The sequence below is a fragment of the Hylobates moloch genome, unplaced genomic scaffold (assembly GCF_009828535.3).
Source record: "Hylobates moloch isolate HMO894 unplaced genomic scaffold, HMol_V3 SCAFFOLD_4, whole genome shotgun sequence".
Classification (NCBI taxonomy): Eukaryota; Metazoa; Chordata; class Mammalia; order Primates; family Hylobatidae; genus Hylobates; species Hylobates moloch.
The window spans coordinates 20,462,841-20,488,521 of NW_026652279.1; positions in this window are offsets into that span (position 1 = coordinate 20,462,841).

Sequence of the window (25,681 nt, forward strand, 5' to 3'; positions counted from 1 at the left end):
AGTAGTCATGAGTTCTAGCCAGAGCAGGTACCTGAAATCGTCTCGATCTAGAGCTTTGGAGCTGACTTGCTCTCCTGGAAGAGATGTCCATGTGAGTTGGCAGGGCCACGTGTAAGGGCCTCTGCCCTTTGGACTTCACTCAAGGCCAGCATCTTCTCAGATCTCAGTATCTCTTCCCGAGGAGAAGTGGGCAAATGGATTCCCAGAAGCTGATCCTATAACACAAACATGTGAACTAACAATGAATGCTTTGAAGATCACCGTGCATGAAATACAATTCTCAGTGGTTAGGAAGGTCAGTTCTTGTAAAACATTTTAATGGTGTGACTTTTCCCTCCACTGGAATGTTTTCGTAGGCACAATTTTGTTCTTATTCTCTACTTCTCTTCTGGACTCCAAGTGTTGTCATGTTTTTTTTTTTTTTTTTTTTTCTGCCTGCACAGGAATTAGCATCACTGAGGGCAAGACGTACCCTGAGTGTAAACTTCACTTAACGTCCTGAGATAAGCAGGACAGGATCCATGTACATTGTTGTTCTTGCAATAGGCAACAGTGAGCTGGTCTTAACCTGCTCTGATCCAAGAATTTTGCTTTTTAGTTTTTCACAAGCATCCAGCTGCCAATGACTTGAGCTATGCCCTAAGTGGAAAATGAAGAGACAAATTCTCCTCAACCTATTCCCAGTGGGTTGACTCACCTTACCTTTGGAGATCCCACAGGTGCTGGTGGGCGGCTGCCATAATTACCAAGTTGCAGTGTAATATATGGTCTTGTTCTATCTGTGTAAGCACAGTTCCCAAAGCCACAATAGAAACTGTGCGGAATCTCTTATCTTTGTCTATAAAATGAGGCTGAACCATTCCCAAGTCTGCTACCATTTTCTGCAAACTAAAGCACATCTCTGTCCTGCCAAATAATTTCTTCCCTTTCAAGTGCTAAAGTGTGAAGAGGGACACCTTATTTCATTGCAAAATGAACAGCAAGTAAACAGAGAAATGTGATTAAAATTCAATTGGGTGCAGGCAGGAATTAAGCCATCCCACGCCTATCAGTTTATAGCCTGCCTTAACGAGTGGAAAAGAAAAGAAAGTCACTGCCGCTCAGCTGGAAAACTGTCGGGGCATTTTACTAAATGAATCTCTTGTTATCCTCAGCTCTCTCTGCATCTTACATGTCCTTGATTACACAAACTGATGTACGATGTACCGCGACGCTCTGGGGCAGGGCCAGGGGGCAGCACTTGTTGTTTGCTTGTTAGTGTGATTCCTTGTTGGGCTTCCTATACATTCCTGACTCAAAAGCCTAAAATGACTATTTCTGTTACCCTCTGAGCCTTGTGGAGCCAAATATCAAAGATGACCTGATTAACCTTAAAGCACAAAAACTAGTCTTCTACCTATAGTTTCCATAGCAATTCCAAATCCTGAACAGCATTATTATATTTCTAAAAATGTAGCTCAGTTGTAGTGGGTCCTGATGGTTCGACATGTATTTCTCCCAAACTGCCCAGTAAATTATATTTCATAGACTCATGGGAAGTAGTTGATAACTGGTCCAGGCCAAACACTGCAAAGTCAGCAGACTTGGGTTTGAATTTATACAAGACCATTTCCAACTAGCTATAGAATTAACCTTAGGCTAATTTATTTAATCTCTCTAAGTTCCAGTTTCCTCATCTGTAAAATGGAATTAAAAGGGAGAGTGCTGACAGTGTTGCCGCAATGACTACGTGACAACGTATATAAACTCTTAATACAAGGCCTGGCACATAGTAAATGCTCAATAAATGCTAATAAGAATTCCTGTAGAAATATATGCCTGAAAATCTGAGGTTACACAGCAGATAACTTGGGAAATTTAGTACTAGAAATCAGATATTTTCATTCCCAAACTAGGGCCATTTTCTGTTGCTCTGTACAGATGGAAGTTGGGCATTAATTGGGCCTATATAGATCATTGGTTCCGAAAGCACAGCTATGCATCTTAAAAAGAAAATTGTGCCTGAGTCTAGACTCACCAGATAAGAATCTATATTTTAAAAGTTTCCTGAGTGATTCTCATGAAACCTGTCTGTTAACTATTGATGAGAAAGAGTGAGAGGGGCCTCCTAGGTGAGGAAGAACAGTGAGAGGAGGATATAGAGGTAGAAAGTATAACAGCATTTGGAGGAATTACAAGAAGAAGTTGTGGCTTGGGGCAGAGGGTACCTGCCTAAGGCCCTTCAAACTTGTGACCAAATGGTCAGGCAGAGCCATGGAAGATAGCCAAAATCACCTAGGTGCCATTTTGATGTCCAAGAGAACTGCACGGTCCTAAGACTATGAGAGAATGTATTATTCTATCTTGTGCATGATCTATTGCGTTAGACAGAAATACCAACCCAAGAAATACTAGAGAAATGCTGATACCCATGAGTGAGGTTATCAGCTTGGGCGAACTCTAAACTTCTTTGTTAAAGAAGCATCAGGTACGATGTAAACTGAATCCAGGCATGTAGGCTATCTGTCCACACTCCCTTTTGATTTATGGAACGGTTGATGGAGAAATTATAAATAGTGTTTTGTGCATCCCAGCAGGGTTGTCCACAGAACTCAGTGAGTTGGCTAAGCTGGAATCTCTCAGCACTGGGCTACTTCTAGTAACTCCCCAAAGTCATGGGATAATATTAGAGTTTCCTTAGAGGGCAAATTTATTTCAACCCTGGAAAGATTTCTAGTTAAGTGTAGAAATGTTTATAGGAACCAAGTAGTAATCATTTTGAATTAAGGAGCCTGTACATTTGGTATTTTATATAATTTTATATTTTATAAAATTGTAATACAATTTATATTGTATAAAATTTTAATTGTAATATTTAAGAGAATTTGTCTTAAGTTAGCCTTATCATTTCACTATGAAGTGTGTAATTGAATAACTGATATAGAGTTGGGGTTTCAAGTTGAAATCTTACTAGATTTTTATACAGCACTGGAACATTTAAGATAAAATTCACCGTAATTAGACATTTCATTTGTTGGCCGCATAAGAAAAGTTTAAGTGCATAGGAAATAGATGATTGAGGAACCATTTTGGCCTGGAGAGGCCACATCAGAGATGGCACTTAGTTTAGGAGAGGGAGGTATGATGTTCAGCTCTCCCAGGCTACACTTGGTTCAGGCCAAGGGGTCCCAGAAGGAGATAAGAGTCTGACTGAGGCACTTGTCAGGCAATGTCTATAATGGTATCAGGGCGACCCTGTCATAGTCATTTGCAGAGTGCTTGCCCTGGCCTGCACTAAATTGGAGTCTCGCTCAGATCATGGTGATGGGAAGGGAAGAGGTATTTCACAGTGCCAGAAAGAGCCACAGCACTGCTGGCTCAGCCACAGAGGGCTACTGGGCCCTGCCCAAGCTGAGAGAGAGTACCTCTACTAGCTGCCACAAATACGAATAAGGTGAGCACTGTCCAGGTAACCTAGGGACATGGCCACAGAGACCAGGTAGGGCAGAGAATCCCTCATTCATAAATCCTCTAGGCCAAGTAAAACCTCCATCTGACTCCTCCAGACGCCATTTAAGGGGAAAACAAGGGCAGAAAGAGAAGACTCAGAGGTTGTACATCACCTGAAGAATTCTTTCTATGATTATGTTGCATTAGGTCATAGATTGAACCAAAAGTTTAAGTGGGAGCTCTTGAGGAAGACAAATTAAAGACAAAACTAAAGAACATTTTTTCCGCAGGCACAGTGGCTAGTGCCTGTAATCACAGCATTTTTGGGAGACTAAAGCAGGATGATCACTTGAAGCCAAGAGTTGAAGATTAGCTTGGTCAATATAGTGAAACTCTGTCTCTACAAATAATAGAAAAACATAACTAGGCATCATAGCACATGCCTGTAATCCTAGCTACTCAGGAGGCCAAGGCAGGAGGATCCCTTGAGCTCAGGAGTTTAAGGTTGTAGTGTGTCATGATTGTGCACTGCATCCAGCCTGGACAACAGAATGAGACCCTGTCTCAAATATATATATACAGGTATATATATACAGGTATATATATATAGGTATATATATACAGGTATATATATATAGGTATATATATATAGGTATATATATATTTTATATACATATGTGTATATGTGTGTGTGTGTGTGTGTATAGATATATATTTATTTATTTATTTTTCTCCATGCATCCCATTGGTAGTGTGAGTAAATTTGTGGTCCTGTTTCAAACTTGGTTAACTTTCATATCACAGACTCACAGAAAGGAGACTTGGAAGCAAACTCAGCAGTTATCTATGCCAATGTCCTCATTCTGCAGATGATCAAAATAAGGCAAGAAAGTGTTAAATGACTTGGAGCGGTAGAATAGTACATTTCCTGGCTATTTGACTCTCTAATTGGTGACTCTATTGAGTTTTACACACGCACACACGCACGCACACACACACACACAGAAAGACAATCAGTGCTATATAGGGTTCTTATGAGGATCAAAGAGAATGTATTTCCAATACTTAGCTTGGCACCTGACATAGAGTAATTGCTCAATAAATAGTAGTGGTTTTCACTGTCTAAGTTCACACAAACAGAAAGAAATAGAATGGGAACTGAAGGGAGGACACACAAGGTCCCCAGGAGAGGTATGGCAGAGTCTCAGTCCTGTGATTAGCGCTCGATCTGCCTGAGATTCAGACGAGGTTAGTTGTGGTTAATACTGCCCATCTGCAAGGCTACAGTAAACCTCAGAATTGGTTTCCCAAGAATATTCGTTTGAGCTGATTAAAGCTTTTCTAACATGAAATTTGCAACTGTTGGAATCTTCCATGCGGTTTATGTTGGTTTCTTATTATACCATTTACCTTAAACAGCTTTGTTTCTTTTTAAAGCAAAACATGCCATTCTTTCCATGGTGGTCTAAACCACATTTCAAATGAGCACTGCCCTGTGAATGTGGTCCCAGTGGCTGTGTAACAAGGCAAAGTGGGGAGGAATCATAGGGAGAGTGGAAAGAGGTCTGGGCTGGGAGTCTAGGCCCTGTTATGTGTGACTTTCTGACACTCTGAGAACCTGAGTCTTGGGTCCTTTATTAATTTTTTTAAAGGATAGGGTTTGGACATGATAATTGCTAAGTGACTTCCACCAATGAAATTCTTGTCATCTGTTTGGCTCAGTGTCAGCCTGGCAGAAGTGTATGAATGAATGAACATTGTAAGTATGCCTTTCTCATCCATTTTCAGGCTACACTGACAGTTATTACAACTGAGGGCAGGTGGCTCACTGACACTGATACTAAACAGACCACATTAAATAAACAAGAAAACGAAATGAATAGCTAACCCTTATGAGAACTTACTATGAACCAGGAAGAAGGCTTTCATTATGTGGTGCTATTTCATTTCATTTAATCTTCAGCAGCAACCTGCCAGAGTAGGTACAACTACTCTCTCTATTTTGCACATTAAAGAAAAAAAGATGAAGTCACACATGTTTATACAGGCCTTCACAATTTGCAATTTATCACCACATTTATTCTATCCAGGTCTCACACAAACTCACAAAGGAAAGTGAGTATTTTCATCAGTCTATACATGAAGAAATTCAGACCCAAAGCAAGGTAATGACTTACCCACAAGGCCACTATGCCCTACTGGGTGAGAGCTTTGCCGTGGCTTTTCTCGGCTTTTCTGTGACACCTGCTGCCTCTTCAATAGGAATGTTTGCTTTACCACTTTCCCTCCAATTTTTCTTCTGCAAAAATCTCATTTTTCCATTTATTTTCCTCTAATACATCTTGCCATACTTTATTGATGAGGGTATTTTTTAATCTCTCTACACCAAACTCTCATCTGCCTATATCTGGACCCTACTGTTAAAATGAAGGAAGTGTGGCTCTTCTCATCAAAATCCAGCCCTCTGCTCAGGCCCTGGATCTCAGCCCTTGGGCTTTCTCTAGCACTCCACTCCCTTGCTCGTCTCCTCTACTCCACCATCAATGCCTCCCTTTGTACTGGATCATTCCCAAACAGGCTCTGATATCTCATGTCCTTATTTTATTACTTTTCTGCAACTTGCTTTATTAATAATGTAACTTGGATATTTTCTCATATGTAGATCTTATTCTTTTAAATAGTTATCTAGTATTCCACTGTATTCATGTATTTAACTAGTCTCTCATCAGTTGGATCAATTATGTTGCTGACAGATTTATGCTGGTCTAATATATGAATCTACATGTACTTTGTAACTATATCTGTAAGATAAATTATTATAAATAGGATTGTTTGATGAAAAGGTGTGTAAATTTTAAATTATTCTTAAACTGGATTTCAAAAAAAATTATAGTTATCAAGAACTCAAAAACACCAATTTCCTCATACTCTAGTCTGACAAATATAGACCAGTTTTTTTTTAAAGATAAATCTATAAGGAGTGCCACAGAAAAATATGATTTCACTTCTGCAACTAAAAATTTTATACATGAATATGTGTGTATGTATCTGTAAGTATAAAACACACACAGGCTCCTTCTAGTCCTCAGGTCTAAACTTAAATATCACCACTTTGGAAAGGCCCTCTCTGTCTACCCTATTTAAAATAACTCCCACTCTACCCCCAATAATTCTTTCATTTATTTTTAAAGATTTATTTATTTTTATTATTTTAATAGGTTTTTTGGAAATGGGCTGTTTGGTTACATGAATAAGTTCTTTAGTGATGATTTCTGAGATTTTGCTGCACCCATCACCTAAGAAGTGTACACTGTACCCAATGTGTAGTCTTTTATGCCCCACCCCACTTCCATCCTTTCCCCGAGTCCCCAAAGTCCATTGTAGTATTCTTATGCCTTTGCATCCTCATAGCTTAGCTCCGATTTATGAGTGAGAACACACGATGTTTGGTTTTTCATCCCTGAGTTATTTCATTTAGATAATGGTCTCCAATTCCATCCAGGTTGCTGTGAATCTATTATTTCATTCCTTTTTATGGCTGAGTAGCATTCCATTATATATATATAAAGTCTTTGGCTTCAGCAAAGACTTCATGACCAAGAACCCAAAAGCAAATGCAACAAAAACAAAGATAAACAGATGGGACTTAATTAAACTAAAAACCTTCTGCACAGCAAAAGAAACAATCAGCAGAGTAAACAGACAACCCACAGAATAGGAGAAAATCTTTACTACATATATAATATATATATATATATATAGTATATAGAGAGTACTATATATATAGTATATAGGGAGTACTATATATAGTATATAGGGAGTACTATATATAGTATATAGAGAGTACTATATATAGTATATAGAGAGTGTCTCTCTATATAGTATATATAGTAAATAGAGAGTATTTTATATATATAGTATATATATAGTACTCTCTCTCTCTCTCTCTCTCTCTATATATATATATATATATGCCACAAATTCTTTATCCACTCACTGATTTATGGGCATTTGAGCTGGTCCATATTTTTGCAAGTGTGAATTGTGCTGCTATAAACATGCGTATGCAAGTATCTTTTTCATATAATGACTTCTTTTCCTCTGAGTAAATACCCAGTAGTGAAACTGCTATATCAAATGGTAGTACAACTTTTAGTTCTTTAAGGAAACTCCAGTTTTTCATAGTGGTTGTACTAGTTTACATTCCAATCAACAGTGTAAACATCTTCCTTTTCACCACATCTATGCCAACATCTATTTTTAAAAATTTTTTGATTATGGCCATTCTTGCAAAAGTAAGGTGGTATTACATTGTGATTTTGATTTGCATTTTCCTGATCTTCTTCTTCATATGTTTGTTGACCATTTATAAATCTTTTTTTGAGAATTATCAATTCATGTCCTTTGTCCATGTTTTGATGAGATTGTTTTTTTTTTTTTCTTGCTGATTTGTTTGAGTTCCTTGTAGATTCTAGATATTAGTCCTTTGTCAGATGTATAGATAGGGAAGATTTTCTCCTATTCTGTGGGTTGTCTGTTTACTCTACTGATTGTTTCTTTTGCTGTGCAGAAGGTTTTTAGTTTAATTAAGTCCCATCTGTTTATCTTTGTTTTTGTTGCATTTGCTTTTGGGTTCTTGGTCATGAAGTCTTTGCCGAAGCCAATGTCTAGAAGGGTTTTTCTGATGTTATCTTCTAGGATTTTTATTGTTTCAGCTCTTCAATTTAAGCCTTTGATCCATCTTGGGTTGATTTTTGCATAAAATAAGAGATGAGGATCCAGTTTCATTCTTCTACATGTGGCTAGCCAATTATCCCAGCACCATTTGTTGAATAGGGTGCCCTTTCCCTACTTTACGTTTTTTGTTTGCTTTGTCGAAGATCAGTTGGCTGTAAGTATTGGCTGTATTTCTTGGTTCTCTATTCTGTTCTATTGGTCTATGTGCCTATTTTTATACCAGTACCATGCTGTTTAGGTAACTGTGGCCTTATAGTATAGTTTGAAGTCAGGTGATGTGATACCTCCAAATTTGTTCTTTTTGCTTAGTCTTGCTTTGGCTATGCGGCTCTTTTATGGTTCCATATGAATTTTAGAATTGTTTTTTGTAGTTCTGTGTAAAATGATGGTGGCATTTTGATGGGAATTGCATTGAATTTGTAGATTGCTTTTGGCAAGTATGGTCATTTTCACAATATTGATCTACCCATTCATGAGCAAGGAATGTGTTTCCATCTGTTAGTGTCATCTATGATTTCTTTCGGCAGTGTTTTGTAGTTTTCCTTGTAGAGGTCTTCTACTTCATTGGTTAGGTATATTCCTAAGTGCTTTATTTTTTTGCAGCTATTGTAAAAGGGGTTGAATTCTTTGATTCTCAACTTGGTTGCTGTTGGTGTATAGCAGAGCTACTGACTTGTGTACATTAATTTTGTGTCCCAAAACTTTGCTGAATTCATTTATCAGTAAACAGCTTCCTTGAATCCATGTCTTCCTCCAGCTACCGTCCCACTGTCCTATGCCTTTCATAATCAAACTTATTTAAAAAGTTATCTGTATACATGTTCTCCATTTCCTCATTTGTATTATTTTCTTAACCAACTCCAATCTGGGCTCTTCCCTAATTTCTAAAGAATTATCCTGGCCAAGGGCATCAGGACCTTCCTGTCTAGTGGATGCTTCCCACTCTCCATCTTACTCGGTTCCTCAGCAGCAGCTGAGCCAGCCCAACACTGCTTATTTCTGCACACCTCCTTTCTTGGCTACCGTAATCCCGTAGTCTTGCAGTTTCCCTCCTGGCCCACTGGCTGCTACTGCTACTTTTCATTCTTCTTAGTGCTGTTCGTCCTCTCTAAGACATCTAAGTGTTAGAGTTTCTCAGGGTTCAGCTCAGATTTTTCTTTTGATACTTAATATAATTCAATCCTTTTCCATGGCTTTAAATATGTCTACATTCTGGCAATTCCCACATTTATATCTATAATTCCAGACCTCTTTTCTGAGCCTCAGATCTTCATCTCCAAATACTAAGATTAGATCTCTGTCATCACAAAATAAATCTCACACTGAACTCTTGATTTGCAACCTGTGCCTATTCTCCCTACTCCCTTGCCTTATTTATTTTAAGCATTTTTTTAAATGTCATCATCATTGCCTACCCAATTGCTCATCCCAGAAACTCATGGCCAGTCTTATTAGCCGTCCTCCAAAATGGATTTCCAGCCCTTCTTCACTGCCTCGTCCAGCTCAGTGATATTTCAAATACTGGTGGTGTGTCTTTAAGTAAAAATAATTTTTTTGAGGGAGGGAAACATTTCTGAAATATCTAAATTATGGGTAGGTGACACACCCGTGCATCTCATCATGTAGTTTGTAGCCCAGCAGCTTTAGCATAGCCTTGGAGACTGCTAAAATGCAGATTCAGATTCATAGGCCTCACACCAGATCTACTTGCGGATTCCGGAGGTGGCACTCAGGAATCTGTTTGATACCTACAGATGATTCTGCTTGAGAACTAGTGGGCTATACTTTGCCATATGTTCTGTGTATCACTGATGAGAGATGTAAGCCAGCATCACCCCAAAAGTTGTCAGCATGACAAGGAGTACCTGGACTGTCTCAAAAAGATCTTAGCTTATAAACACACCCTGTTTGTATTCCCCTTTAGAAGGCAGATGAGCAAACTGCAACACTAGATTGGGAATCAGAACATTAAAGAGAATTATATTAGATTCTAATGAAAACATAATACGTGCAATGGTAAAAACAAAATTCAAACTATACAAAATACCTACAAGTGATTTTCCAAATATTCAAAGACTACTATTGTCTTTCCCTAGAGACAACCAGTTTTACATTTCTTGCTTATTCCCTCCAGAAATTTTCTGATACACACAAGCAGATATATGTGTTTATGTGTGTGTATCTATCTATCTATCTATCTATCTATCTATCTATCTATCTATCTATCATCTATCTACCTACCTATTTATCATCTCCCCTGTTTTAACAGATTATAAATTGAAGCACATATACTCTTTTGTGACTTTTCTGAAAATTGTTGCTGGTGACACATTTGGAGATTCCTTGTTCTTTCTAATGTTTATTTGATTAAGTAGAACGATTTTATTTTACCTACTGCCAGCCATATAGGCTGCTCCCCAGCTTTTTCAATTATAAACAATCCTGCCAAAAAAAACTATGCTTACTCATGGACACATGTGTGAATATATCTGTGAGATAATCACGGGCAAACAGTACCTGCCACTCTGCTTGTCTCCGTCCCCTCCACTGACAGTTTCCAGAGAGTCTTCTAACTCTACAGATATCAGATCTCTTTATGGATCATCCTGTTTCCAGCAATGTTGGAACATGTAAACTCTTGTTGATAAAGAAGAGATCTCACTAAATGCATGTCAGCTTTCTGCCTGCAGTGTGTCATGAGGTGCCACACAATACAGATCAGGAGAGAGAGAGGTGTGTATGAAGCTCGGGAAGGGTGAAGTGATTAGTGTGAAATCTCCCCAACAATGGATAATGAGTGTTTACATCCCTTCTTTCTCCACTTTGCAATTGTTGCTTTCTTTTATGAGACCCTATGGGAAAAGTATGCATTAATTTTCTTCTTCTCCTCTGTATTGTTTAAACTCAAGGTGTTTCCGAGAGTTCTACATTTTCTCAGGGCTGCTTATAACACACATGAAGTATAGCTGGGTGGCTTCTGTTTGCAAGAGGCCTATTTTTAATTAACTTTTGTGCTTTTTGCCTTGAAATGACCTCATAGCGTTCAGCAGGATATACACATACACTGTCACACTCACACACCACCACTATGATTGTGTGAGAAAATTCCACTGCAAGAGGGTTATGGACAAGTTTTTCTTAGCTTCTAGGAAGATGGAGACTCCCTGACAAGGATTTTATTTTCATTGTAGTGGGCTGTCAGCATGGCCATTTATCATAGCCTGAATTAATAAGGAAAGGACAGAAGAAAAACGGCTTGCTGCCAAACAGCTTGGGGATGTTTGGGGCTGCATAGATCAATCAGCTGGGCACACTAGCTATTGTCTGCTCATCGATTCATTTTCATTGAGTTTCAGGACAGATAACACCAGGCCTTTTTCTGAGGCATGATCCTAAAGTGCCTGCCTAAACTTGCTTTCCATTCCAACCTCTTAATCCCATAGGACACTCATCAAGGTGGCATACTGTGTTTAGATGAAGATACTCCTCTAAAAATCAACTTGTGACAGATCTCTGCACCTTCCCACTTCCCAAACGCACAACAGTCTTAAGGATCTTTCAAAACTAATAGGCAAAACAGATTAACCTCAAACACATCTGAGACGCAAAGAGAGCCCTTTGTGCACTTATGACAGCATAATAAATTAAACAACCAAATGCTTTCAAAGGAACTGGGAGACACAGAAGCTACAGAGGGAAACGACAACGTTCATTTCCATTTGGCTGTTGTAGCGGACATTTGTTTTATTTTATCCAGAATTCATCCCCTTTCTACCAAAAACAGCTTTCTGATTTTTCTCAACAAAGCATGCCCTCTACCACCTTAAAATCTTGCACTTCTGGTTGGGAACCACATCCCTTTTCAGGGTTGGAACCTTTAACTTAAATGTGCTGCATCACAGCATCTCATTCCCCAGGTCACACTGGGGAATTCTGTTGAACAATGAATTCTCCATGAACTAATGATCCAGCAGAGCCAGTGAAATATAATAAGAGTTTCTGGAATGCTTGGACATTTTGTGGTGGCCCCAAAATGGGGAGGATATAAATATGTAGCCTCCAAGGGCTACCACAGATAACTTGAGAATGAAGTCAGCATGGCAGAAGACTGTAATGACAGATGGACTGAAATGAGCCCTGATGGGATCTTTAGAGCCCGTGGAAGAAGCCCACCTGAAGCCAGTATCCCTCTGGATTAAGAGAACTAACAGAATCTTTTCACTTAAAAAATATGTATTTTTGCCACAATGCTTGGCAAAAATATCAGTTTTAATTTCGTTTCTTTTTATAATAAAAGTAATTTCACTAACACAGAAAAAATCCCACTAATTGCATTTATTGAATCTGGAACCCTAAATCCCAAAGCTACAAAATGGTCCCCAAATTTCTCTTTTTGGACAGAACCAAATAGCTTTTTAACCTGGATATCAGAAAATGTAAAAATATCATCTAACTGAACTCCTTCCAATAATATTGGTGCTTGCTATGAGAAGTCAGGAATAGGGCCTTTACTTCTGACAGTTGTTGATAGGGTGATATGGACCAAATGTTTAGATGAGGATAATCAATAAAGCTGGAAAAAAAAAAGAAAAAGAAAATAATATTAGAATGATAATAAAGGGAAGAATTACCGGGCCAAGACCTAGGAGAAGACAGTACTCAAAGATGTAGTGTCTAGAGTTTGCCATTCTGGAAAAGAAAGCTATGTGGCTGAGCAGTACTTCTGAAAGTTTATAGAGAGGGATAAAAGTTCTGGGCTTGCTCAAAGAGAAGGTTATCATAAACTCCCTGCAATTTGCGTTGAGGCCCTACATGCCTGTATGCTAATAGGAAAAGTAAATTGGAAGTAATACATTTCTCATACAGACTGATCTGAGATAGGAGATATCTGGATAACCCAGAAAAATAATTGCTTTTAAAACTAAGTTAATCTCATATTACCAAAGCTCCAATGCATGTGGCAGATAAAAATATAAATCTTCTTTAGAGGAACATAACATCACCCTACACCACAAGGCTAAAATTCTTAGGAATAATGTCTGACACACAATCAAAGATAAGAAGACATACAAGCAAATAAGATGGCATGAAAGAGAATCATCAGGGAGAGAAAAACAAAAAGGAAAACATAAGGCAATCCACAGTCTTCAGATACTGGAGCTAGACTTTATAACAACTATTCTTGCTATTTAAAGGAACTAAAATATATGACTGAGATAATATGTAAAAATCAAATAAAAATTCTAGAATGAAAAGCTACTGAAATTAATAACTCAGTGGAAATATTTCACAGATTAGACTTCAATGAAGAGAGAATTAGTGAAATAAAAGGCAAGTAAGAAGGAAATAGTTATTATGCAGCAACTGGAAGACAAAAAGATACAAAATACAGAAGAGAGGTTAAGAGACAGACGATTCGGTCCAAAAGTCAGATATACATTTAACTATAGCTTCAAAAATGAGACATAAAAAGGGGGTAGAAGGCAACAATTTGATAATATCTAGCTAAGAATATCCTCAAACTTATGAAATACATTGATTTACAGACAGAAAAACTCAAGAAGAAAACATTAAAAGAAATATACTGAGCCATTATAAAAAATGAGAAAAGAAAATAACTTAAAAGCACCCAGAAAATATAGGGCAGATTATGTTCAGAAGAATGACAGTTGTATTGATAACTGATTTATCAACAGAAAAACATAGGAAGCTAAAATACAAATATCTGCCAAGTGCTGCGAAAAAACCTGTAATTGTATACTCAGTAAAAATAGACCAGAATGAAAGACAGTTTCGGTGAATAAAAATTGAGATAATTTGTTAACAGCAGACCCTCAGTAAAGTAAATACACAAGAGTCTTTTCCAGTCAGGATATCCTTGCATGAAGATGAGAGACATAGAATGAAATCTAAGAAAACTGATAACACATGAACAAATCCAAATAAATACAAGCTGTTTAAACATTTTATTGTGTGATTTAAAATAAACAAACAATAAAAATATATGACAATAAAAGTACATAAGTTAGGATAGGATAAAGATGTAAAAGTACTTCAAGGAACTTGGATTATTTAGGAAGAAAGTAAAAGTAGAAAACTATAAAACATTACTAACGGGAATTAATGAAACCCACACTTCCCTGTCCCTCACCAATGGAGAGAAAGATATACAAGGTTCACAGATTTGAATACTCAATTTTGTAAAGACGCCAATTATTCTTAGATTGATCTCTAAATTCTATATAATCTCAATAAGAATCTCAAACCTTTTATTGTAAAACTTGACAAGCTTATTCTAAAATGTACATGAAAATTCAAAAGGCCAGGAGTAACCAACATCATCTTAAAGAAAACCAAGACTTCTTATAAGATGATAGTAAACTAAATGGGTGGGAACAGATGTAAGGATAGATGTATAGACTAATGGAAGAGAAGAGAAAGCTCAGAAACATATCAATGTATATAAAGACACTTGATTTGTGATAAAGGTAGCACTTTGGAGTAATGAGGAAAGATGATCTTTTCAACTGTTAGTGCTAAGAAAGCTGGATACAATGTGGAAAAAAACAAAAAACCCTTGTCCTCTAGCCCATATCATACACATAAAACAATTATAGTAGATTGTTGTTATAAATATGAAAGGTAAAACAATGTTTCAGAAGATAATTTAGGTGACTATCTTCATGATTTCAGAAAAGGGAACGATTTTTTAATAAGAACACAAAAGCACTAACTGAAAAGGAAAATGTTGATAAATTCCTGGTAAAAGGGAAATGTTGATAAGCGATTTAACTGTATTAAAATTAAGAGATTCTATTCCTCAAAAGACACCATTTTTGAAAGTTAAAAAAAAACCAAACAAGCCACAGGGTGGTTAAAAAAATGAAATCTCATAAACATGATCAAAAGAAGTCAGACCAAAAAATTGTATACTAAATGTATACTATATTACTCCAGTTACGTGAAGTTAAAAAATAACTATACCTAAGCTACGGTGTTTAGTGATTGCAAACTTGCATGGTGAAGCCATTAAGACAATTGCTGTAAAAGCAAGGATAGTGATTATCTTTGGGGAGAGTAAGAGTAGGAAAACAAAGAGCTTCTAGGGGGTGACAATGTTGTATTTCTTGATGTGTTTTTCTTGAGGTGATGAGTTTTTCCTTTGCAATAATTCATTAAGTTATGCATTTTAATGTATTGTTGGTATATATATATATTTCACCATAGAAAAGTTTTAAAAATTTTAGCATTAGATCTACGCAATCTATTGCCATAGGTGCCTACCCTGTAGCACCTCACAGAGAGGTCTCCGGAGTCAGATGACTGGATTTAAATTCCAGCTCTCTCCTAAGGGATGTGTGGCCATGGGTGAATAATGTAACCTCTTTAAGTCTCATTTCTTCATGAGAAAGATGGGTTTTATAAAGTTGAGAGGATGAAACGAGACAAAGCATGCAAGGCACCTCGCATTTTGTAGACAAGTAAAATAAAATTGCACTTACCTTGTACATCAGATAAGGGCAATTTTATTTTTTGTCTACAAAAATGTTCCTGATGCAAGGCAAAATCATACCTGGGCAGAACTGGCTTTATGTCATACCTCCTCCTTCCTGCCCTTGCCTCTTTAATGCTGCCATCTGAAGTGGGTAATAATAGGAGATGAGACAGCCACAATAATACCATCTGAGAGTTATAGAGTGCTTTACAGTTTACAAACAGCTTTCTTTTCTATTTTCCCATTGAAATCTTCAGAATGGCATGAGAAGTCAGGTTTATTTTTCCCATAGACACAAATTGCAGAAAGGAGAGATTTAGAGAGTTTAAGTGATATGCCAGAGGTCCCAGTAGTTAGTGAGAGGCAGCATGAGGATCTGAAAAATGCAGGTTTTCCGCTTTTGAATCCGAGACTCCCTGAATTATGATGTGGTCTGTGAGACTGTAATATGACTGGATGCTTGGTAGTACCCATGGGGGAATGCATAAATGGATTTCCATAGGTCCCTAATACTCTTCTTAACTAGTTATAGTCTTCATTGTTCAGTTTGCAATGATTATGTTTTCCATCATGGTATAAACCAAGAAGTGAAAGTGATGCCTTTTTTCCTCACTCAATGGAGAGGAGACAATATATGACCATCTGTTCAGTGTTCAGGAGCAAAATTGTTTAATTTAATCTACTCCATGGTAAGAATAACTCATTTCCTTCTGCTCATGGATCTCTTTTTATCATTTTCTTCATATGCTCTTTTATTGACTTCCTTAGGACTCCACGCTCCCACGTCATTAAGCTACAGTAATGGTACCGAACGGCAGTTGACAACTCTGGGACATGGAAGAACATCTGTGCCAATTTTCTAAGTCTCTAAGAGTTTGTTGCTTAGTTCAGTTTTAACAAGCAATCCAGACCTTTTACTGTTTACAATTAAGGCTGATCCTGGTTTAGAGGCATTTGAGTTCACCATATGGAATGTCCTTCTTTCACAGAAAGTTGTTTAGAAACACCAAAAAATCCATGAGGTCATTTGTTTTCATGTCCACCTTAGCACCTGTACTTTTAAGTATTATGTCTTTGGTAAGGGATGCCGTTTAAAAAAAAAGTGTGAAAATCCAGCTAAAAAAAAAAAATTCAGCTCTAGAAGAGAAAATGAGTGTTATAGTTTTGTTTCCTTTCCTGATACAGGATTTCAGAGCTAGTCCTTAGAAAATTGGAAAAGAGGACAGATTTTGCTTTGGTTCTTCAATTGGTCTTCTTTCTGGTGTTTCCTTCTGGGAAGAATTATTCAGTACTCTATATAGGGAAAGAAAGCTACAACTAGAAGTCTGGAGATTAAATTATTAATCATTTATTGAGTTCTTAATGTTTGCCAGGCATTGTGCTGGAGGGCAAAGATAAAACTGTAAACAAAATAGACAAGGTCCCAGCCCTCATGGAGCTTACAGGCTAGTGAGTTATCAATTGTAAGCACAAGCAAGTCACTTAATCACTCTTAACATCAGTTTCCTTATCTCTTAAGTGGAGATCTTAAATCCTCCTCTATTTAACAGGGTTACAAGATAAGAAATAGGAGATATGTTTAGGAGGACTAGGATATACAGCTATGTTGTGAAAATTCTGATTCATTAAACTGTCAAGTGTTATTGATACTGTTCATCATGAGATATTCATATTTATATCCCTTATTATTAAAATGTGTTTCTCAGTACAATACAAAGACTGAGGCTTCTTTGCTAACTTTTAAAAGCAAAGAACTTTCATAACTCTCATGAAGTGTCATTTAAATTTAAAAGAAGCTTAGAAACTAATGTTTAACTCCAGATAGTAACATTTATCTTCTCAAATTAAAGTATAATCCTTAGGGTATATAGTAATATACCTGGGGGTATGATATACACAGATACAGCCTTATTTGATGTTAAATAATTTAAGTCATTGTATTTTTTTTAAATTAAAACAAAGAGATACAAGTTTAGTCCATTTTCTGTTGCTCATAATTGAATACCTGAAACTGGTTAATTTATACAGAAAATGAATTTATTTCTTATAGTTATGAAGGCTGAGAAGTCCAAGGTCCAAGTCCATGGGGGCTTGAGAAGAAAGCTCCAAGGCTGAGAAGTCCAAGAAATCCAAGAAGTCCAAGAGGCTACATCTGGTGAGGGTCTTCTTGCTGGTGGGGACTCTGCAAAATGCTGAGGTGGCAGTGTATGGTGAGGGGTCTGAGTATGCTAGCTCAGGTCTCTCCCTCTTCTTATAAAGCCACCAGTCCCACTCGAATGATAACCCATTAATCCATTAATCCATGAACGGATTAATCCATTAATGAGGGCAGAGCTCACATGACTCAATCATCTCTCCAAGGTCTCCCCTCTCAATACTGCCACATCAGGAATTAAATTTCAACATGAGTTTTGGAAAGGACAAATATTCAAGCCATCGGAGATACATTGTAGCTTAAGTGTGAAGTTCATATGATGTTTGAAAATAAAATATAAACTGTCAAAGACATTTCAAATTTGTGATAGCCTAGTGCAAGCTAAGCCTCTGGAACTTTGAAAGGTAATCAATCATTTATACTTTTCCACTTGCAGAGATTCTTTAATGAAAAAGTTTGAGGGAGACTAGATTCAAAGTCTGATATAGCTCAAAAGGAGCAATCCTATGTAGGACATACTAAATCAGAAAAACAAAAAAGTTCTCTTACTTGTACTCAATATTATGGTTCTCCTCTTGTGTTGATGTTTGTTCTTGATGTATCAATAGAGAATATTGCATTGCCCTGATGGGGGACGGTTCCCAGTCAGCTGGTTTGGACATTTGAGACAATATGCATGGCACAAAGCCTCCTCAGTGATGAGAAGGAGAAATGGCTAATGCTTCCCTGTGCTCAGCTGAACTTCTGGATAATGGTTTACCTGTACCATTTCATATTCCCTTTTATAGAGCACAATCATGATGTGCTAATAGTTTTAAGAATGCAAATCCTGACTTTCAAGCTTGCTCAAGAGCTTTTAGAGTTTAAATGCTTTGTATTCTCCACGTGGCCTACTCAACAGTTGTTGGGTATAAAGAATTTTTACCTCTTTAACCAGCTATCTAGTCCCATCTTATTCCCTAAAAGTATTTTTGGTGGTTCCAGGTAGTGTAGGTATTCTGTAAATAAGACCAGTTTGAACCTGTCTCTGCTCTTCAATAACAGCGTTAACTAGGTCTTTTCATATTACTTCAACATTTTGGCTAAGGCTTCAAAACTGAGATCAATGGATGATAAATACACATTCTAAAGAGAGATGTCTGATACTTCCTTATGAGATATTCACAAAAGACAGCAAAATCAGTCTAGTGACTACAACCCCTTTCGAGCTGGGGGGAAAAAAAGGCTAGAAATTAATAGAAGGGATTATTTGAAATAAATTCATGTGAGGAAGACTAAGAGGGGAGGGAGATATTTCCTACCCTTTCCTTCCTAAAGTATTTGAAGTGCTTGTGAGAAGGGCATCATACTCATTGACTGGAGCTTTCCATTGTACTGGAAGAAAAAAGAGGGTTCAGTAAGGATATTCCCATGGTTTTGAAGGGCACAAGAGAGTAAATTCTTGAGCACAAGGTAAACCCCACCATGCTGAAAGAATATTAACCAAGAGAGGCTGCCAAAGTGAGGGGACCCCAGAGGAATAGAAACCCCAAGAAGGGATGCTTCCAAAGATCAGCTGGAGAATATATTACTTGAATCAGAAGTCCCCACTGGGATCCAAATAACCCACTATGTACCCCACAAAAAATCCAGAATTTGGTGGTTGCCATGACAAAGACTATTTGACAATTCAGAGAGAACTAAAACACAACCAGCTAAGAAAGGCTTTACCTCTTTTCCTTTTATCATTCTTTCACTCTTTGTCTCTTCCTTTCCCCTTTCCAAATTCTCTATTAAACCAATCTCCAAAGATCCAGAGCCACAGAAGGAGCCTTGGAGAGCAAGGAACATGAAAGAACAGATCGAGCCTTCCTTCTTCCCATTGTTTCTGAACAAAGGAGTGAAGCTGAGCTAGTGGGAGGGGAGAGGGTTTAATTGAGAGACTGAAGTTTTGATTTAGGGCAGAACAGGTTTTTAAAACAATACCTTTGGGAGGCTGAGGCAGGTTGATCACGAGGTCAGGAGTTCAAGACCATCCTGGCCAAGATGGTGAAACGCCAACTCTACTAAAACTACAAAGAAAATTAGCCAGGCATGGTGACATGCACCTGTAATCCCAGCTACTTGGGAGGCTGAGGGAGGAGAATTGCTTGGACCTAGTGGCAGAGGGTGCATTGAGCCGAGATTGAGCCACTGCACTCCAGCCTGGGCGACAGAGTAAGACTCCGTTAAAAAAAAAATCTGCTTGTGAGAAAACTATGCAGTTAAAGAGTAGAGGAGAAAGATTCAATTATTGAAGGCAATAATTGAGACGTTAAAGATGTTTTCTGAATATATTCTAAATTCAACTGACTCAGCAAATGAGTTAATTGCTATAAAATGTTACAATCCGTTGATAATTTATCAATTAAATGCCCTGTTAAATCCTTTGAGTTCCTCTCAGACCCTAACATCAGAAGACCCAATCTTTTTATAACTGGGGAGTGAAGGCTTTGATACACATTTTAGAGGACAAACAGCAGCCCTGAGTATGACAAGAGCATTTTAAGGGCAAGTAAAAGATCTTTTCTTATCAGAACATGCACAGAAATAAAACTATATTAACCTGAGAGAAAGGTTAAAGATGGAGTTTTCACAATTTGTAATAACCCAAATGCCCACTAGTGATAAATGGGTACATAAACTGCAGCATGTCCACACTGTAGGAGAATAAACTGTTATAGAACTATGTGTGGTGATATGGATGAATCTCACATGTGTAATGTCCAGTGAAAGATGTCAGACACAAGAGTGCATACCACCTGATTCAGTTTATGCAGGGTACAAAAATAAGCAAAACTAAACTAGAGCTGTGGAAGTCAGGAAGGGTTAGCCTTGGTGGGAAGCAATGTTTGCAAGAGGTACAAAATGGCTTCTGTGATGCCAGTAACATTTTGTTTCTTGATCTGGTTTTATGAATGTGTTCAGTTTGTGAAAACATGAGTTATACCTTTATCATTTGTGTACCATTATATACATAAGTTATAATTCAATAAATTGTTTAAAAAATCCCCACTCCCCCTACAAAAGTAAATCAATTATTAGAAGTCCAGTTGGGGTCAACCTTAAGTCTGGGAATAGTAACTGGAAGGGGGTAGGAGGGGACTCTGTGGATATATTCACTTTGTGAACATTCATTGAGCTGCACACTTATAATGTATACTTTCCCGTGTGTGTGTGTATACTTTTATATTAAAATAATGGAGTACTTGAATCTGAAATTTCAAACTTTTGTCTTAAATAAGACCTCTAAATAAAATGTTACCTATTAGGCCTTTTCCCCTTTACTCATTTAATACAATATTCCTCAGCTTTTTACTAAGCTAAGACACATCAGCAATAATCAAATATTTATTGATTGGAGATCTAGCTTTTTCAATCCATGAAATACTTCTTTGGATCTCTTAATGTGCTTTTCCTTTGACCTGTTGGGATATGAAAATCACCAGGTTGGAGACAACTATATCCCACCTTGCATACCTTTAAAACATCTGTAGTTCTTATGTGTGATGTATTCACACAGCTCACAGCCTCTGCAAGTCTTGTAAATATATCAAATTAGAGATTCAAGCACAGCATCTGGGAAGACTTCCACCTATACAGGTGAGTTGGAAGACAGCTCTCTTCTCAGCTCTTAAACACCAGGAAAACACCTGGAACGACAGATGGCACATCAATATAACAATCAGGGGCAGATTTAATTTTCTTGGATTAAAGATCCCAGGTTTTAATCTACTAAACACATACAGACAAGGAGAGCAGTTAGAGCCATTTTATCAGATGACTAATAAGATTTGGTAAATAGTCATTTTTACCAGATAACTACAAATAAGATTTAAGCTGGCAACAAATTTATCTGTTGTTATTGGGTAGTTAACCATTTTAATTATGTTATCTTTTTAATGAGGTAGGTAGAAAAAATATGCCATTCAGAATAGGGATAGGCTTCAGCAAACATGGATAGAGAAGACAAATACTGCAAGTATCTGATTAACTTTTCCATCTGCAAAACAAAATCTGTTGAATATGTTGCATTTGAAATCAGAAACCACCACATACATATGAAAAATGTTGAGTCACAGGCCCTATTTTATTCACAGTTAAATTGAAACAATCACAGAAGGACAAAATGGTACACTGTAAAATAGAAATGATGTGTTTTTAATTATGGAGCAGTAAATACAAAGAAGTCATGGAAGAAATAAGAAAAGAGTGAGAAAATTCTTTTGGTTTCTGCCTTAAGCAAAATGTGCTTAGGAGGTGGAGAGTATGATTGGTTTCAACCACACAGAGGAAGCCTACTGAAATAACATCAATAAGGAGGAGGTGAATAAACAGATGTGAGTGTTGCCTCACCATCTTGATCTTGTATTTTTCTTTTTAAATAGTGTTACACTAGGTTGTATTCTATTGTAAAGAACAGTTCTCAAAAGGTTGCTTTTAAGTTTTTATGGTAAGGAAATTAACTAGCCCCCAAGGTGTATTATTAGAGGAAGTATTTTATTGTGATGGGGAAAAATGATAGGAGAAAAATCCCTTTTCTTAAATTTTTAAAGCTATGGAATCTGGAGGAAGCAACAGTTCAAACAGTTACCATGTCAATTATCCGGGAAGTCAGTGAGACGTGAAACAAGGACAAACCCCATTTGCCTGGGCAAAGAGCCCAGGAGGAAGTAATTGCTAGTTGAGGCGCAGCTGCAGATAGAAGGTGATCAAATCCAAAGATCAAATGCTTATTTCATTCTGATAAAAATCATTAAATCACGAATCAACTTACCCCAGGCTCCTGTACACTCAGGAAATGACTATGTATACCATCTGCACATAACCGTCCCTTAATACATTAAAATGGTGACAGTGACTTCCATTATGAAGTCCCTAGATATGAACAATTTATCAGAATGCAAGTAGTCACCATTCACATTTTATTTAGCCTCCAGAATGAGATTCCATGTTTGAACTCAGTACAGGAAATTTCAAAACGAAATCTAAATTTGGGAGAATCGAGACCCTCAAGTGAAAAGTTTGCTACCAACTTTTTAAATATAATATTCTTCATTTGACAGTCATTTTTTCCCATTGTCTTGACTACAGAGAAAATTTCTAAATGGTTATTGTAAATTCCCTGGTAGAAATAGAATCGTAAACTGACAAAAAACTATTTTTAAACCTTGAGAATATTTTCTTCACCATGAAAAGTATTCATAAAATGTCTGCAAAGCAAAGAGATATCTGATACCTTGAGCTCCGGAAAATAATAGCTGAAAAAAATTCCACATTATTTTCATATCTAAGAAGCTGGAACTAGGTGGGAAGTCTGGAGCTGCTACCACCCAAAGACAGGATAAGAGGTTTAAAGCATGGCTGGGCGCAGTGGCTCACGCCTGTTATCCCAACACTTTGGCAGGCCAAGGTGGGTGGATCACGAGGTCAGGAGATGGAGACCATCCTGGCTAACATGGTGAAACCCTGTCTCTACTAAAAAATACAAAAAATTAGCCAGGCATGGTGGCGGGCGCCTGTAGTCCCAGCTACTCGGGAGGCTGAGGCAGGAGAATGGCATGAACCTGGGAAGCAGAGCTTACAGTGAGCCGAGATCGCACCACTGCACTCCAGTCTGGGTGAGAGAGCGAGACTCCATCTCAGGAAAAAAAAAAAAAAAAAAAAAAGGTTTAAAGCATTTGTGTGTGTGTTTATGTGTGCGTATGTGCATGTGCATATGTGCAGTGAACTGGCTTTATTTGGTTTTGTGGCACCTGTTAGTTACTTCAAATGTGCAGATGATTCACAAAGTTATAACTGCAGTCTCTGAGCTCTCCTAATATCTAGACTCTATTATCTTGTGTGTCTCAAAGATGGCTACAACTCAACTTATTCCACACTGAACTCAAGGTTTCCCACAGCTTTCACTGATGTCTTCCTTCTTCTCGCCACAGGGCCTCTGGTCATACTACCCTTTGATTGTCCTTTCTTTGCTTAGTTAACACCTACTTATTCTTCCGACCTCAGCTCAAGTGTAATTTCCTCAGGAGAGGTTTCCTTAACTGTATAACTAGGTTAGATTTTTCTATTATACACTGTTATTTTCACTGTGAAACTTTTTTCCATAGCACTTGTCAAGCTGCGGTTTTACATCTATTTGTGCCATTATTAGATTTGTGTTTGAATCTCCTATGAAATAGGCATAGTATCTTGCACACACATGCACTATAAATGTTTGTGGAATGAATGAGAGAATGAGTGAATGACTACATGAGTAAATTGTACTGTCCTTTAGTCTGTGGCAAATACCACGGTGAAGTTGATCTCCGCATCTAGTCTCTGTGGTGGCCATGAAAACGTGCCTCTCAGCTTTGGGTAATGGCTAGCATCACTGACTTATGACCCTTATGGAAGATGCAGTGTTAAAGGCATTATGCCTTTCTTCTAGTTTGTATTATGAGAATATTTGTCCTTTGTATCTAGTCAATATTTTATACACTGCTACTGTGTGATATTGAGTTATATGTCATCTGCTTTGCCCTTCAGGCAGAACATACCTAGTACTGTGCAACTTAATGAGATATTTAGGATGCAAAACTTAGCATGATGTCTAGGATATAGTAAGAGCTATCACCATCACTGTCACCAAGATCACCGTCATTGCCACTCTTCTCTTCTTCCATGGGCTCTGTCCTTCTTCAAAAGGTGGAATTAGCTACGCAAAAAGGGCTTTCTTACCTATTTACTTCTCTGACCTCCAGAAAAGATTCTGCAATTGTTTCTGGGGGTTGAAGGGACAGAATTTGACTAAATACTAGCCAATATGAAGGAATATTCTCCTTTTTTGCAAGCAGCATTTTCATTTCATTCTATTCATTGATCAAATACAAGTCCAGACAAGCAGAGGTTTTTTGTTGTTGTTGTTGTTCCATTTTTTGCCAACCTGAGCTGATCAAAATTTATGGCTATATTAAGCAGATAATAGTGCTTTAGACACATGAGACAAAGTCTTGTTAGGATTCCCCTTGGTTTGGTACAGTTTTTCTGTGACTTAACCCTGATTTCCAAGAAATCACACATCGCTTTTGCAACACTTGGTCACTGTGGAATAGTTCCAATATTTTCAAATTTATCTCTTCGGCTGTGCAGAAACATTGGTCAATAGCCCTCATTACTAAAATTTGCTTTTAATTTTAGTAGTGTTAGAAGGGATATTGGAGCTTGGATAAAAATGTCAAAATGACTGTTATTCCAAGTGAAAGAATCTCAGTGAAAATATTTTAGTCCTTTAATGTTTTCTTGATTTTCTGCCTTTGCAGCTCCCCTCTCTGCAGGAGCACATGCCCTTCCCAAGACCCAGAGAACTCAACACAGGGCACTGAGCTACTGATCAGAACGGAAAGATTTCCTTTCTCCGTCTGTCTGTAGAATATGTAGGCATTAAGTACCTCTTGTCTTCTTAAAGTCCCAGGGGAATGAAAACACCTGTCACAAATTTTTTTTTCTAATTGAGAAAGATGATGGCTGTGAGCATCTAGGAGGAAGATAACTAGATTTGAAAAGAAGAAACAGAAAAAGATTTAAGGGAGTATTCCTTTTCATTAGGAATATTATACATACAATATTAATTGAATCTTTAAAAATGTTAAAATTATCATCTGTGGGTGGTAGAAAAACAGGAACTTATTTTTTTTCCTTCTCATTTTCTGTGTTTTAATACAGTAGTTAGGAGGTAGCAAACTAGGAGGCAAGTGGGAACAATTGGTAGTGGGTCTAGAAATTAGAGTTTAATAGGATCAGGCTATCTGATTAATTTTCTACTCTTTCCGGGGCTATGAAAGTTTGAAGTTTTGCTTTTCTGAAAA